The 17906-nt window shown below is 42.0% G+C and overlaps 1 protein-coding gene across 3 annotated transcripts in view; it reads right to left on the bottom strand.

The window, feature by feature from the left end:
- The window catches only part of PIEZO2 (piezo type mechanosensitive ion channel component 2), a 460107-nt gene that overhangs the window by 150142 nt on the left and 292059 nt on the right, over positions 1 to 17906 (bottom strand). The window lies entirely within an intron of this gene.

The following is a 17906-nucleotide window of genomic DNA, read 5'->3' as shown; positions in this document are numbered from 1 at the left end:
ATGGGAAAGACACCTGCTTAAAGCTGCTTTTCCTTATCACTTGCACAAGAAACACCCAGTACCCTTTCCCCATTCCCTTCCATCATCTTATTTCCGTTAAGCGTAATCTCACAGCTCTTGTATGATCTGAATATTTGTCTCTCCAACAAAATCCACATGTTGAAGTCTAACCTCCAAGTTCAGAGTATTTGCAGGAGGGGCCTTTGAGAGTAGAGCCCTTGGGAATGGGATTTGTGTGGTTACACAAGAAAACCCCTCTACCCCGCTGCAGTCCGCTCTCTCATTCTTGCTTCCATGTGCAGACATAGCAAGATGATGTCTATGTATGGACCAGGAAGCAAGCAGGAGCTCACTAGACCCTGGGTCTGCCAGTGTCTTATCTTGGAATTCCTAGCCTCCAGAAGTGTGAGAAGTCAACGTTCACCGTTGAAGTCACCCAGTCTAGGGTGACTTCGTTACAGCAGCCCAGATGGTCTAAGCAGCTCCTCCATGTTGAAGGCCATTCAAATGACCTTGATCTTTGTGGTAAGGAGGTGGGAGACACAGGATGAGAAATAGACATTCCAAATTTAGAATATTGAGCAAGAAGCCACTGAAGAGTGTTTCAAATATAAAACAGATCTTTCTATACAGAGACACTTTCCAGATATCTGTTCTCTATTTTTCTAGCATCATTTCACTGAAACATGCACACAATGTTATATTGGCAATACGCCTGCGGCCAAACTTAGCTACATGAGATCTTATGTTGATCATTTACACTCCTAGTAATTTTCCCTGACACCCAATTCAGACCAGCAGTGTCCAAGCAAACGCTCCATGACAACAATCCCTTTGGAAGCTTTTCTATTAATTTCCTTGATTTAAAGCATTTGCTTACTTTATAGTCTCATTGTCAAGATGGAAACTGTTGGGAATGAGTCCCAGTAAGCCAGTGTCACTTAGGATTCAATTTGCTTCCTATTAGATTATCAAGAAAAGCTTCTGGTTTGTGGATAGTTTGTGATGATTCTCCCAGTTAGTTAGTAGGTGGAATGCACAAATTCCCACAAAATGGAATAACATATCTCTCAGCCAGACTTAATTCTCCTCTGGAATCCCTCTCGTTATTGAACAATCCATGAGTCCTGAGTTACATTAATGTTTCCCACCCACCCCCAATTATTTTTGAAACTGAGAACGGTAAGTGGCTAAGTAGAAAGGCTGTCCTCACACGCAATCCTACTCCAAGCTTATTGGTTCACTAATTTAAAATTGTGATACAGGCTTGTGGATCTCCTTTGCATTGTAAATACTTTTGAGCTGAGAAGGATCTAAGCCATCACTGACTTCCACCTCTCCACTCCTATCTCCACACAATACCCTCTCCCAGATCCTGTGGGACAGACATGATTTCAACAAGGTCACCTACTACACTGACAAGTGTATCTAGAAAGAGATACCAGATTTCTCAAAAACTGTTAATTCATTGTTAATCCTAACTATTTTGTTTGTTGCTAATTACTAGATTACAGTGATGAGGTACTTATACATGGAGCAAATATAGAGAACACAGCATATAATAGCTACTCAGGAAAATGTGGCTACCACTACTACCATCATTATGATTGGCATTGCTACACACACACTTGCTTTCCACCGGGATCATAGGTCAATACCAACTGGAGGTGCTGGCAAGCAAGTATCCTGGGTAAAATGAACTAGAACTGCCGTGCCTTCTCAGGGTGAACTGAGTCTCCTGCGGGTGGTGCTTTTGGTATGGATTGGATAGAAGGGTTGGGGAGGCGGTTGAGAAGGCTGAATAGTTGACCACATCAGGTCGTGTTCCACTGGTTATACTAGACTGCTCACCCAACAACACACATTTCTCTCATCTGCGACACCTTTGTCTTCCACTGTTACACCTGCACACTCTCACACTCACAGTCTGTGCGCTTCACTTCTTGGAGCAGACAAGGAAACACTCAGCACAGAAGTGACTCACCATGTCCCCCCCACTGCAGAAGGTGACAAAGGGAGGGTGATGCATGGTCTCACTGCAGACAGGCACAGAACACAGGAATCCAGGCTTTGGGAAGGCTTCATTTCTTTCTTTCTTTCTTTTTTAAAGATTTTATTTATTTATTTGAGAGGTAGACTTACAGAGAGAGGGAGAGACAGAGAGAAAGGTCTTCCATCTGTTGGTTCACTCCCCAGATGGCCTCAACAGCCAGAGTTGAGCTGATCTGAAGCCAGGAGCCAGGAGCTTCTTCCAGGTGTCCCACTTGGGTACAGGTGCCTAAGGACTTGGGCCATCTTCTACTGCTTTCCCAAGCCACAGCAGAGAGTTGGATGGGAAGTGGAGCAGCTGGGACTCAAACTAGTGCCCATATGGGATTCTGGTGTCGCAGGCAGAGGTAAGCCACTATGCCACAGTGTGCAGACATAGCAAATCTGCACACAACAAGTGCTGGCCTGAGGATGGCTTCATTTCAACAGCTGTCACTCATTTCTTTTAATAATTGTCCATGTCTAGAATATGAAGAGTCTTCAGATTCAGTGAATCTCAAAGGAAGGAAAATAAAAAGTCCTCTCTCATGGGAAAACAGAATCTTCTGAAGACCCCTTTTCACAGGGCACCCAGTCTGCCCACTCTTGTCATTCACCCACTGTTTCAATCCAGTCACCAGCCAAGGCCTCCATCACCCCTGAATCACTGGAGATGGGTGACAGAGCAGGAAGCAAGAAGACTGGTTTCTGTTCCTGTTCCCACTGGGCAGACGGCCTTTTAAGATGTCGGTGGAGGTCAGGGGGGACAAACAAGAATGCTTGCGCTCCCCTGGGGGATGGTGCCAAAATCTCTTCCCAGTCCAAAATTCTATGGTATAAGCAAAATAAGTAAAGACCTAAAATCTAACTGCGGGTAGAAGCAACAGAATTGATTTTTATGCATGAGTGAGAGCAAGGACACACTGTCAAAAGAGTGTAGGTGGTAAGATACCTACAAGAAGCAATCTTTGTGTTTCAACAAATTGTTTATAGATTTATTTATTTGAAAGGCAGAGACATAGAAAGAAGAAAAGAAGAAGAAGAGGAGGAGGAGGAAGAGGGGAGAGAGAGAGAGAGATCTTCCATCTGTTGGTTCACTCCTCAAATGGCCACAATGGCTGGGGCTGAGCCAGGAGCTTCATCTGGGTCTCCCACGTGAGTGCAAGGGATAAAGCACTCAGGCCATATTCCGCTGCTTTCTCAGGCACATTAGCAGGGAGTGAATTGGAAGTGGAACTGGTGCCCATATGAGATGCTGGCACTGCAGGCAGAAGCTTAACCTTCTTCACCACAATGTTTCAATAATTTTATGCAGTTTCCTCAATGTCCAACAAACGTCTCTGTGGGAACAAATCTGGAACTCTCTTTAAGGAATCTTTTCTGCAAGATCCCATCTGTTTCTTAGGGAACCCTGTTTGTATGAGTACAATGCTGTCTTTTACACTGGAGTTTGTGCGACTTTGGCTTCCAGTTCCTTCTCCCTCACTTCAGCCACATTGCATCATATGAAAAACAGAGCCAACGTTTAACCACCTTTTTTCATTAGTTTCTGACTTAGGCTTTAAACACACTCCCTTGCCAAAGCCACGGACACTTTTCTGTGTGTGTGAGAAAGCTGTAATCTGACAGGTCTCATACTACATTGTTGTTTCAAGCCTGGAAAAACTTTGCATGGAGTCTTCTGGGCTCTGCATCAAGCCTTTGAAGTTTGCGGGGGACAGATATGTGTCTTAACTGTCTTCCAATTGGCTGTAATTGAGCTGTCTGTGTTTGAAGGATACTGTCTAGTAATAAGAGCAGTCTATCCAAAGGGCACTTTTGCACCTGGTCAAAGGTGTGCTCTATTTGGAAAAGTGGTTGTTGCAGACAAATAGAGGCCCTTGGGAAATGTCTTCCACTTTACTGTGCAGGCAGTCTTTCTCTCATGTCACAGGAGTCATAAGAGAAGGTTTATATTCTATGGATGATTTAATGATGTTCTATGCCCCTTGCCTGAACACATTTTCACCTCTGAGAGAAATGTGAAGAATGAGTCAGGGCCAGGAACCCCAGGACTGCTGGTCTTCCAGGCTCCAGTGCTTCTGCTAATGATGATAGGCTCTCACTCCATGTGGGAGTCATGCCCTGTTCTGTCCGTGGGGCACAAGGTAAGAGGTAGGAAAGGCAGGTACTTCTACTACACACAAATATAATTTTCCTTAAGTAACTATAATTTCAGTATATGGGTCAAAACGCTTCACTTAAATGTCTTAGGTAGTTAATGACCAGCAAAATTATGAAGAGAAAAGGAAGAGACCCATGGCAGCAAGGAAGTAGTTTCTCTGGTGAGTCAGGGACTGCTCTAAGTGGTACGCAACAGCTCTACAAGGCACCTGCTATTGCGTCCATCGTATGTGGAGAGTTGCTGAAAAATTCCTATCATTTAGCATTTTTATGTTTTCCTTGTTGTAAGTTTAGACACTCAGATACTCACCCTTGTGTCACTGCCATCTGCAATTCACCACACAGACTGAACCTGGGAGCAGCAGGCTCCACGTGGCGGGGTAAGTAGCTGGCCTGTCTGCTCTTGCATTTTAATATACAGGAAAGGCGCCAAGTGACTGACCAAGGACTTTCATTTTCTACCCGAGAGGTCAGAGAAACCTGAGAAAAAAGACTGAGTAGTGCATATCATGACGACATACAGTAAAAGTGCTCATCTGTCTAAGATAAATTGTTTTTGCACATAAGACACCAGAGGAAGAAAGGGGCATCTAGAAAAGGAAGCAGTTGGCAGACGTCTGACCAAGGTACAGATCTTCTTACTTCAAGCACTGGTAAAAAGTTTTTTTTTTCTTGCCACGGTGAGTGACAGGGTTAGATTTATCTTCCTGCTTGGAGCTATGAACAACATAGAAAATGATGAATCAGTAGACACCACACATCAGATACTGAAGCAGAGCAAGCTCTGAGGGATGAAAGAAAAACAAGACAGAACATGAGATTCCCGCAGTGGGAGAGTCTCCAGCCTTGAAATTCTAAGATCAATTTGCTGTATTAACAGAATAGAAAAGAAAACAAAATGATGGTCTCAACAGACACAGAAAAAGTATGTAACAAAATCTAAGTTCTGTTGTAGACAAAAATCTCTCTGCAAACTAGGAATAGCTGTCAACCTGATCAATGGTATTTGCTAAAAACCTATCAGTATCACATCGTTCATTTTCAAAACTTCAATTCAATAGTGAACTGAGTTTCTAGAAAATGAGATAAGAAAAAGATATCTGGATTTAAAATAATGGAGGTTGGCCGGTGCTGTGGTGTAGTTGGGTAAGCCTCTCCCTGCAGCCTCAGCATCCCATGTGGGTACTGGCTTGAGTCCCAGCTGCTCCATTTCCAATCCAGCTCTCTGCTTATGACCTGGGGAAGCAGTGGAAGTGCTTGGGCCTCAGAACCCATGTGGGAGATCCAGAAGAAGCTGCTGGATCTTGGCTTCGGATAGGCCCAACTCTGGCTGTTATGGCTATTTAGGGAGTGAACCAGCAGATACAAGACCTCTCTTTCTGTCTCTCCTTCTATCTGTAACTCTGTAAACTCTCTTTATTTGTAGATAAAATGGTCTATGTAGAGAACACAGTAGAATCTACAAAACTTCTTGTAGAGCTATTACATGGGTTTAGTAAGGTGGCAGGTTATAATATAATTTACAAAGTATTGTATTTTTAGATAGTAACAATAAACAGCCAGAAATTGAAATAAGAATTACTGTTAACAATGGTATTAATATTATGAATTCTTGATACAACTCTGATAATTGATGTGGAAGACCTGTGCACTAAAATTGAAAAAAAAAATCGGTGAAAGGAATTTGAAAAGATCTAAGTGTTTGAAAATATATATCATGCTTATACATATGAAGCCTTAATGTCACTCAGATTTTTCTGTAGAATCAATGCAATCCCTAGCAACACCCCGGTAGGATTTGTTTCACGCATTGACAAACTGATTTAAAATTCACATGGAAATGTAAAGTACTTAGAATACCCTGAATTACCATGAGTTTTAAAAAATGAAATGTTAATTAGATAAGTTCAAGACTTAGAAAGCTGAACTAATGAAGACAGGACATAAAGATGAGTAGAACAATGGTGCTGAATAGACAGTCCGTATACAAGCTCAACCACACACACATTAACAAAAGTGCAAATGCAATACAATGAGGAGGGATAATCATTTCAATGAATGAATCTGGGGCAATTTGACATCATAGGCCAAAAATGAAACCACAGAACTTCTAAAAGAAAACTTTGGGATTTGGGGTCTGACAAAATTTTCTTAGATACCATACTCAAAGCACGTTTCATAAAAGAGCAAGTTGGTCAATTGGATTTTATCATCAAAGTAAAAAAAAAAAAAACTTTTCTCTAGCATAGATACTATTAAGAGAATGATGATTGATAAACTGATAAAATTTTTGCAAAAATATACATCTCTGACAACTGAAAAATCAATTCTGAAGAGCAAAATAGCTCTTAAAACTCAATCTCAAAAGAAACAGTTCTAAATTTTAAGAGTAAAATATTTTAACAGATATTTCATCAAAATAGTGAATATAAAATCAGCTTATGAAGATTCCCAGCCTCATTAGTCATTAGAGAAACTCAAAGTGAAATCACAATAAATTGCCAGGACACACCTATTAGAATACCTCCAATGAAGAAACTCAGCCACACTTAGTGCTGCTGAGGATGCAGTGCGATTGAAACTCTCACACTGCAACACGGATGGATCTCAGAATCACTGGGTTACATGAGAGGAGTCAGACGGCCCCCTGCTCCCCTCCTCAATAAGTGGGTACACATCGTATGACTGATCGTATCTGAAATCCTAGAAGTTCTGAACTAACCCAGTTGCAGGAAGCACATCCTTGGTTGTCTGGATATGGGATGGGGAAGTGTGAGGGAACCAAGGGAGTTTACAAAAAGGGTACGAGGCAATGTCAGGTAGCGTGGGTATGTGCATTATCTTGATGTGGTGATAGCTTCCTGGGTATGTTTATGTCAAAAGCCGTCAAACCACCTGTTAGGAATATACAGTTTATTGTCTATACTTTATAACTAGTAAGTTTATGAAAACACTTGCTTTATTTATTTATTTATTTATTTATTTATTTTTTCAGCAGAGAGATTATTTAGGGCAGCTCTAGAGAAAGAAATCAAAGTGCCCTGGCTCTCACGTTTAGAACTAATCTCTAGTCTTTGAGTCATGGTTACTTGGAACTAACAAGCCGAGACAACAGCAGAATCACTGCATAAGCAACGTTCTGAACTTCAACAATCCAAGCAGTTCTGAAGCAATGCATCTCAGTATGTTTATTCTCAAAATATTTCATGGGGCAGCCAAATTGGCTTATCTACAATTGAACTGGAAAATTGATGAGGTGTTGCTTCGATTAATTAAAATCCAGAAAGTGCATGAAAACCTTAACTCTAACAAACAAGATGAGCATACTTTCCAATAAAATGTTTGATTGTTAAACCATTGCTTTGTTCTCAAATACCCTTTCTCAAAAGCTCTCTTTGGAATTAATTTTTCATACACTGTTATCTTACTTGAAGGAGCAATCTTTCTACCACAAGAAATTCTACCAACACTAATCTGAGATTCATTTTTAATGTAGAAAGAATCTAAATGAAAGCATCCAGGCACAGTGTGTGATACATTCATTAATAACAATCATTCAGAGCAAGTTTAGAAAAAAATGTAACTGTGGAAAAATATAACTATGCCTATGTTTATTCCCCTTCAGATTTTGAAAGCTTAACTTTTAATTCCATTCTTCCACACTCTTTGAAGTATCCTGTTAATTACTCATTTAATATTTATAAGAAACTAAAAGAAAGCTACTATTATTATAGCAATTTTCCCCACTTACTTACACACACATACACACACACACAAAGAGCTTCCACTGAGTTTTGTTTAAGTAAAATGTTTTGTTTTACAGGGAGAATATCAAGAAACAAAAATCGCCCTACATGTTTTCCAAGACTGTGTTTTTGGATCAGGAGGATGCTCATGTGGTGAGACTGTTAAGAGAAGATGAAAGAATAGTTATTTTGCTGGATTGAATTTTACTATACAACCAGATGCCACATGAACTGGAAATAAGTAGAGAAAAACATTGTTAACTCATTAACCCTCACAAACAATAGGTTATTTAATAATTTAAAAATTCACTCTGTATGCCTTCCACACACAAATAAAACTCCAGAAGGAGAGTGGAGGAAATGTTCTTGGTTGCCTCCACATTACCAGGCCCAGGCAGACTCCCGTGCATGCTACCTGGCTAACATTAACCACATCAAACACTCTGGGGCAGGGGCTTTCGTCCTGTTTTCAAGGTCAGTGCCCACCCCCCCCCCCCCCCGATTAAGAAACATGATCTGAATTCTCTCAACAGTTAGAAGCAAACTGGGTCTCTGAAAAAGGTATTATTGAATCCAATCCAAAGCAAAATCTCTAATTCCTTCAAAAGTGAAGCTATTTGTTTTTTTCAACCATGTTCATTTTAGCCATCAGAGATAAAGCGATTCTTGAGTTTCCTGAATAAATAAATTTAAAACCATCATTTTTTTAATGCAAAAACTAAATGTTTGCCAGCACCACACTTAAGGAACCACAGCTGCAACTCCCACGACCTTCTTAGTTCCTAAGCTGAAGTTGAAATTCAATAATCAGGGGGCATGTACCATACAATCACGGCAGTGCAAGCACAATGGGCCTCATAAAACTGGCAATGATCTTTCTGCAAAGCAGTGTTCCTACACATCTTATAGCAGGTGGCCACCTCTGGGACTTGGAGGTCAGGAAATACAAGTTTTATCTTATTTTGATACACAAGGAGATGAAGAGCCAGGGTTTTAGGAAACAGCAATAAAATGAGCTTGAGCTGAGTGTTCCTGAGAGCCCAATGTGTGGTCAATGGCGCTGAAATCCCCAGAGCACCAAAGCCCAAAGAGCCCCATCACAGCCCTCCATAGGGCAGACACAGGGGTAAACGGATGACTTCGCTCTGGCACAGCGCGTACCAGGGAGCAAGTCTGCAGAGGGCAATGGCAGTTTCCAGGGGAAGGCACCAGAGCAGGTGCATCAGGGGAGAGAAAGAGGCAGAGGAAGAGTAAGCAGGGAAGAAAGAAAACAGTACAGTGGGGATGGAGCTTTACGTGCTCAGGGAAGTGTGAGTGTGATTAGAGACGGGGCTAGAACTGTCCCAAGTGGGAGGGCAAGTCTGAACACTAAAAGTGCAGAATCAACATAAAAATCAGTCCCTTTCTTCTCAGCACCCCCCCTACACACACACACATACACAGACAGACACACACAGAGATACACACGCACTCATTGCCAAGCATTGGATACATACTGTCCTATTGGACCCAGCACCCTGCTCTGAGCTGGGCCCAATTTTCATGCCTAGTTCACAGACAAGGAACCAAAGGCACAGAGTTTAAGCAGGGTTTTGCCCAGGTGCTCCTCCTAGGAAGTAGCAAGGTCGAGGTTCAACCTGAGCTGTAGGGGGCTCCAGAGAATGAGCTCTGGAGCATTTATATAACCTTCTCACTGTCCCCTTGTTAACAGAGGAGCGCTCATTTGATCTTTGCTGGCGGGAATGAGGGCACCTGGGCAGAATGGTCCTCACCTGTGGTCAGGTGTCTGCACGTGAGCTGCTCTCTGTAGCTACAGACCCTGTAGAATGATTCACACCAGCTGGTTAACTAGGTCCCAGAAGAGAACAGGGAGTCTTCTCCATGGAAACCAAAAGGGAGGTCTTCCCTGGGAGATGCCTCCAACAGGCCAAAGGTAAGAAGTCTGATCTGCATCGTTACATCCTGGCCGCACCTCTGGAAGGCGAGGTTTAGAAGTCTCGGTAGCTGAGGCGGACAGACACCCAGCACTTAGGCTCAGCCAGAGGCTTAGTAATTGCTTTTGTGCACAACGGCTGGTTAGGACACTCCATTGCCCTGGGAGCCGGCTCCACACACACTTTTCTGTGCCTCCAAATGATCACAAGGTGCGGCACATTGTCCAGATGGGCTCTGGGGGATAAACCTAGCGATCTTCCACGGATCAGTGGAAAGTTGAGTACTTTCCGTTTTTCAAGTCTCCAAAGAGCACAGATGATCCCTGATCCCCTGTAGACTAAGTCATGTGAGCAGGAAGAATCTTTTCCAAAGAAACTACCTGTTTGCTTATCATGAGACCCCTGCAAGTTTACAGATTAGCGCTAGTCTAGATGAGTTAGGAAGAGAAAGCCTTTAAGGTGGTTGGGCTCATTTGCATTCCTCGGCATTAAAGGGACCTGCTTCACTTTGCTTTTCCCCACACTGCTGGACTGGGTTCAGCTGAAGTTCTTGCCAACTGGTCTCCATTAAGAACAGCTTAGTCTTTTTGTGGTGTTTCTGTTGACTAAACCTCATGCCACGCTAATGCAAGACAGGCACAGCAGAGCAATCCTCGGCAGGGCTACAAAAATGCAGTCACTTTCATTACCTGGGTTACTTAATCTCTTGCCAAGCAAATGCAGCCGACCTCAGAGAAGAGCAGCTATCACTCTCACATATTCTAAGGGACCCACTGGCTTCTCAGAATTGAAAGGACATCCAGTATGGGGGCCTTCATTCCTCCTTACATATGAGTATGATTGATATGCATGGCTAGTATAAAATAGTTTGAATATAAGAAATGATGTTACATATTTACTTTTTTAAAAAAAACATTTTCCTCCTTTGTCATAAAGTCAACTCCATGTTGGAGTGTTAGTTAGGCTTTATTTTGTATGTTGCTTCAACACTGAAATAAACATGAGCTTTTCCTTCACTCTGCATAATTCATTTTCTAATCCCCACGATTTATTGAAATATAAGTTAAAAAAGGCAACAAGGCAAATTATTGTATTCAATCATAGGAAGGTAATTCAGAAATTGGTGGAGAATAGAGTTAAAAACTAAGTTGATTTTGGTAAACAATTTTTGATAGTATGCACTTTCCATGAACACTTTTTAAAAAAGATTTATTTTATTTGAAAGGCAGAGTTACAGAGAGGGAGAGACAGAGAGCTATCCTCCATCCGCTGACTCACTCCCCAAATGGCCACAACAGCTGGAGCTGAGCCAATCCGAGGCCAGGAACCAGGAGCTTCTTCCGGGTCTCCCCGTGAGTGCAGGGGCCCAAGTACTTGGGTCATCCTCCACTGCCCTCCCAGGAGCATTAGCAGGAAGCTGGATCGGAAGTGGGGCAGCCAGGACTTGAACTGACACCCACAAGGGATGCTGGAACTGCAGATGGTGGTTCTACCTGCTACACCATAGTGCTGGCCCCCATAAGCATTTTTAAAATATTTATTTAATTTATTTGTTCGAAAGGCAGAAAGAGAAAGAGAGAGAGAGAGCAAGCTGGGTCACTCCCCAGATGGCTGCAACAGCCAGCGCTGGGCCAGGCTAAAGCCAGGAACCCAGAACTCCAGCTAGTTCTTCCACATGGGTGGCAGGGGTGCACGTACTTGGGTCATCACCTACTGCTTTTCCAGGAACATCAGCAGGGAGCCGACTCACAAGTGGAGCAGCTGGGAACTGAACTGGTGTCAGACACGGGGTGCCGGAGACGTGAGCAGCAGTTTAACCTGCTGTGCCACAGTGCTGGATCCTTCCATAAACTTTCAGATGACCCCCATGGCATGTGTGGATTTCATACATTTCTGCAGCAAAATTAACTTATATTTTAATTGCATTTTGCACCAATTTTTGAAGTACCCCCGTATTTCAAAGAAGATGCCATTTTCACAGGGAATGACTGTAGAATCTTTTCTATGCAGTCCCATCATTTCATTTTCAAGCCTCACAACTAAAGTGAAAAAAGCTGCAAAACAATACACTGAAATGAGTAAACAAGTCAAGCCCCTTTCATAATGCTGTAAATGATCTAGAGAAGCCTCAGGGACTGGAATGGGAAGCGGTGACAGCTTAGAAAGACAGTGTAAAGATTTATTCAAAGTTAGGGACCTGCCCTGCGGCACAGTAGGTTAAGCAGCTGCCTGCAGCATCAGCCTCCCAGGTGGGCACTGGTTTGAGTCTTGGCTGCTCTACTTCCAGTTCAGCTCCCTGCTAATGGCCTTAGAAAGCAACCTAAGATGGCCCAAGTTCCCAGGCCTCTCACTTACATGGAAGACTTGGAAGAAACTTTTGGCTCTGGGCTTTGGTCTGGTCCAGCTCTGGTCATTGTGGCCATTTGGGGAATGAACATGCTGATGGAAAATTTCTCTCTCTCTCTCTCTCTCTTTCTCTCTTTCTCTCTTTCTCTCCTTCTCTCTCTGTACTCTTTCAAATAAATAAAACTTTTTAAGGAAAAGATTTATTCAAAGTCACATACTCATCTCTGTGCATAACATAGGTGAACTGTTCATTAACTGGTTTAAGTTTGTATATTCCACACAACTACATTATGGTTAAGAAAATGACAGACATTAACTTCAGTCTCCTGCCGCGCCCAGAACTTTTACCTACTTCAGCAATTGTACCTGCATTATCTGGATAACTCAAGACAAACAAATAAAAAGCCCACTTCCATCAAGGATTGTTTTTAGATGAATTCATGTCAGAATTACCTTAGGTATCACTGATATATGGAAATGGCCAGTGGTGGAAGCCAAACTATTACATTGGCTTGAAATGTAAATCACCAATGAGTAGAGAAAAGTAAAGTGTAGTGCCCACAAGGACAGCACATATTCATGATTGCACGGCATGAATCATGTTCCCTGCCTTTGTCCCGTCTTCTGCCCAGGGCACCAACCACACTTCTAGTGCGGGAAGTTCACGGGGCAGCAGGTACCAGCCCTCTCAGATTCATGAACTTGGCCAGTGTCACAGGTGGTGACAGGTGAGGATACGTACACATGCCTGGGGGAATCTGAACATCAGCCCCACCACTCCAATGCTTCCATTCTCACTTCATGTCTTTTATATCTAGGGAGTTGGCTGTCTACAGAAATCCTGTGAAAATACAAAACCTTTGAAAGGGACTACAAAGTGTAGTCTTAGCTAAGGTGAATTTTTAAGTTCCCCATTTTTCTAAAGGAGTCCTGCCAGAACAATCATTGTTATAGAGTTATATTCTATTATAGAGATTATTTTGAATGCTATGTGGGTCTTAAAATTATTCATATGGATTCATTTTTGAAGATTTATTTTGCCAGACCAGCTTTTGAACTGTGATCACTAATTTGTTTTATGAGAATATTGGGGGGCTGGCGCTATGGCACAGTGGGTAAGCCACTGTCTGCAGTGCCAGCATCCCATATGGATGCCACTCCTGGCTGCTCCATTTCTGATCCAGCTAATGAGCCTGGGAAAGCAGTGAAAGATGGCCCAAGACCTTGGGCCCCTGCATCTACATGAGAGACCCACATGAAACTCCTGGTTCCTGGCTTCAGATAGGCTCAGCTCTGGCTGTTGTGGCCATTCAGGGAGTGAAAAAGTAGATGGAGGACTCTCTCTCTCTCTCTCTCTCTCTCTCTCCCTCTCCCCCCCCCCCTTCTTTCTCTCTCTGCCTCTCTGTAACTCTACCTATCAAATAAATATTTTTAAAAAATAATATGGGGAATATGGAGGGCAGAGAAGTTAAAGATTTTAAGTTTATTTATTTGAAAGGCAAAGTGGTATACTTGTCGGGGGGAAGAGATCATCCATCCATTGATTCACTACCCAAGTGCCTGAAACAGCCGGGAGCCAGGAACTCCATCTGAGTCTCCCATGTAGGTAGCAGAAACCCAAGTACTAAGGCAGGAAGCTGGATCAAACGTGGAGCAGGACTCAATCCCAGGCATTCTGTTATGGGATATGGGCATCCCAAATGGTAGTTTAGCCTGCTGCACCACAATGTTCACCCGGTTAAGTCCGTTTTTAGGATTATAACACATTGCAGCGTTAGTTCCATCTCCTGTTGTCCCAGAGAGTTATTGTCCCCTGCTTACCTTTCACACACATGCAACGGGGAGAAGTAATGGAAATATTCCATCACTGTCTGGGGCCATTGGGTTAACAGAAGGGATCACCATAAAGAAAAATGGAATTCCAGATCTGTGCACAAGTAGACGTGGAATTCGATCTACATCTGCATGGTGAGGACATCACAAAAATTCACATACTATTGGCCCTCTGCCTTAGAAACGTCTGGGCCCTCAAGCAGAAGTGAGCACAACACAGCCTTTGGAGGCTCTCTGATCTCTCAGAGGTCACTGGGTTGCATCTTGCTCACCGTGAGTTTTGTCTGGGTTCACAAGGAATGTGGGTGCCCATCACAGAATTACCCATTAGAACACAAATGAGGACCAGTTAACATGGTCGGCACCCAGGGAGTGACTCAGTTGTAATATAGCTGCAACCAAACATCTTTCAGCCTGGGAAAATCACATTTACAAGAATCTTTTATAATGCAGGAACATGCATTCCTTTAGTGAGAAAGGTAAATTATATTAAAAAGTACGTGAAATATGATTCAAAATTTGTTTTTCAAAAGTCCATATGACAGGTCATCAGAAAAGTCATGGTAAAGGGGAATTAAAAGATAATTTAAGGGGCTGGTGCTGTGGTGTAGTGGGTAAAGTCGCCACCTGCAGTGCCAGCATTCCATATGGGCTTTGGTTTGAGTCCTGGCTATTCTACTTCCTATCCAGCTCTCTGCTATGGCCTGGGAAAGCAGTAGAAGATGGCCCAAGTCCTTGGGCCCCTGCACCTGTGTGGAGACCTGGAAGAAGCTCCTGTCTCCTGGCTTCAGATCGGCACAGCTCCTGCTGTTGTGGCCAATTGGGGAGTGAACCAACGGATGGAAAATCTCTCTCTCTCTCTCTCTCTCTCTCTCTCTCTCTTTTTCTCTGCCTCTCCTTCTCTCTCTGGGTACCTGGACTTTCAAGTAAAATAAATAAATCTCAAAAAAATATAACTTAATTTAGCTGCAAAATAAACTTGAAATCTAAGCAGGTTTTCTCAGAATATACAGTTTCATGAACTTTTTGAAATCTCTTATATGCATGAATTTCAAAAATATTTGCACCAAAAAATTTTATCTCTTAATTCTACTTTCCACAGACTTTTTAAAAATTTATTTGACAGATAGAGTTAGACAGTGAGACAGAGAGATGGAGAGAAAGGTCTTCCTTCCGTTGGTGCACTCCCCAAATGGCCACTATGGCTGGTGCTTCGCCCATCCGAAGCCAGGAGCCAGGTGCTTCCTCCGCATCTCTCATGCGGGTTCAAGGGCCCAAGCACTTGGGCCATCTTCCACTGCCTTCCTGGGTCACAGCAGAGAGCTGGACTGGAAGAGGAGCAGCCGGGACTAGAACCCGGCGCCCATATGGGATGCCAGTGCTGCAGGCGGAGGATTAACCAAGTGAGCCATGGCTCTGGGCCATCCACAGACTTATTGATAGCCTCTCACACTGGAAGGATACAGACTAAAAAGAAATTTATACTTATTTCTGGGAGTTTGGATTACATTTTACACTTGATCTTAGCCAAAAGGCTGAGAAGTGATGAATTACATTTTTATAGTGTTTTTCCTTATTCTTTATTTCATTTTTCCAAATAACCACCTACAAGCATCGGTTATACTAATGACAAAAAATTTCAGTGTTTGTAAAAATAAGGATAATTCTCACCAGTGAGCCCATGTGAAAGCTTATGAGAAGACAAAACTGCTTGGAGTGTATTAAGGGCAGCTTTCGATAAGGGACAGTGACTCCATGGTCATAATATTAGCGAAAAATGCCCATGCGTGATAATTTTTTCTGCTTAACTGCAGTTTGCTTTCTTCCAGCTCAGACTTTGGGGTCAGTACCAATGCATTGAAATTATGCCCCAGAAAAAAGCAACTGTTTTAAAGTTATTAATTTCCATGATTTAAAGGAATAAAATGCAATGCACTATTATCACCAAATTAATGGAGGAGGGGACTACAGCAAGGGAGTTTATCTAGTGCATTGTTTAACTCAAATTTTCTGTACACTGATAAGCAACCAACTTCTAACGACTTACTCTATGAGATGATAGTAACACACCTTTAAAAATTATGAAGGGATTATCTAAAATGTCTATAATAAATTGAAATTACATTTCTAAGTATGTAACCATTCAAATGAAAACCTAACACAGAAAGTTATTACACTATCAGACCATTTTTATCTATGTCACAGAATGGCCAGGTATGGCCCAGGGGCCAGGTCGCATTCAACGCATTCAACAGTTTATGAGCGACCTTAAACACTTTAAATAATGGGGAAAAATCAATACAGAAACAATACTTGATGAAATCTGAGAACAATATGAAATTCAAATTTTGGTGCCCACACACAACATTTCACAGGAACACTGTGACGCTCATTCTTCCACATCTCGTCGTATTGATGCTTTTGCATTGTGGCAGCTTCTGAAAGAATAGTTACATATACATATATATGTATATACATATACACATATACATACATACATACATACATACATATATACATATATATAATGGCCTGCGAAACCTAAAATATTTACCAGCTGATGCTTCACGGAAAATTTCCCTGATCTAGACAGGTATTTTCAAGGCAGTTGGGAACATTCTCTGTAGTTTCTCTTATCTGCCCCTAGATGGCAGAAAAGAGCCTTAAACTAGCATGGAAGAAACGACCCAAAAAACCCAAACCAAAACACTACAGCCCAGCAGAGGATATTTATGTTTCCAATTAAGTCATCCCCTAGAAGTCAGCCCTTACAACAGTCCAAATCATTCGTTTTTAATATGTTCAATAAGCTGAAAATTAAGCATCCAAAAGTTCAAAAATAATTTAAAGATGCATTTTAGAACTAATGTCTGTACTCAAATTTAGCATTTATTGTGTCCTGCCTAAAATTAATATAATGTGAATATGTACCATTAAAAAGATGCTTTACGTTTAGCATGCCTCTACAACATTATTCTCTCAAGAGAGTGAATTACACTTCTTTAATGTCCAGGTTAATACAATCGGTTCAGCTAAAGGGACTTGGAATTAGGAAGGCTGTGTGTGTGTGTTTGTGTGTGTGTATGTGTGTGTGTGTCTGTGTCTGTATTAGGCACCAAGTTTTATTTTCACTGAATTTACTTGGGTTTAGGATTTGATTGATGAATTTTTTAAGACTGGATTTTACACATGAACCAGTCAAAGCAAGGTAAATGGGACTGTATACTCATCGATGTTTGGATTTTCCATCACACAGAAGCCACATTGGATGCCTTCAAAGAAGGACGCAGACCTGTACTGCTGGTGTGATATGGTTATTCTTGTTCCTATATAGTACAGGCTCCTCAGTTCTCAGCGGGAAGATCAAAAGTACCACACAGTTGCCAGGATCTCTGCCGAGAGAATTCAGGCCACAATTTTCACCTCACACTCACATCCTCTCTTGCCATTTCTGTTCATTTTCTTTTTCTGTAACTTTTAATTATGAACTTTTCCAAGGACAAAGAAAAGTTCAAATAGAATAATCGGTAACTCCATACTGATTACCAGTTTAAATAAGTCTCTCTCTGTCATTTGTTGCTAAGCCTTTTGAAAGTTGCATTCACTGTTACACTCTATCCCTAAAATATTCCTCAGGTGGACCATTTCTCCAGAAATCCACAAAACCATACTATGAGTTAATATCCAATGAATACTGAAGTTTCCCCCATTTAACCACAGATGCCGTCCAGGGATTGCTGTTGAGCCAGGATCTTTCTAAAGATGTGTTTCACACGAGTTTGCTGGGTGTCTTCGATACTTTGAAGAGCAGACATTTGCCTTCTAGAATCCACATTCTGGGTGTTTTCGTTCTTAT

The sequence above is a fragment of the Lepus europaeus genome, chromosome 9 (genome assembly GCF_033115175.1).
Source record: "Lepus europaeus isolate LE1 chromosome 9, mLepTim1.pri, whole genome shotgun sequence".
NCBI classification, from domain to species: Eukaryota; Metazoa; Chordata; class Mammalia; order Lagomorpha; family Leporidae; genus Lepus; species Lepus europaeus.
The sequence above is the reverse complement of the archived record's forward strand: the minus strand, read 5'-3'. Positions and strand labels throughout refer to the sequence as shown.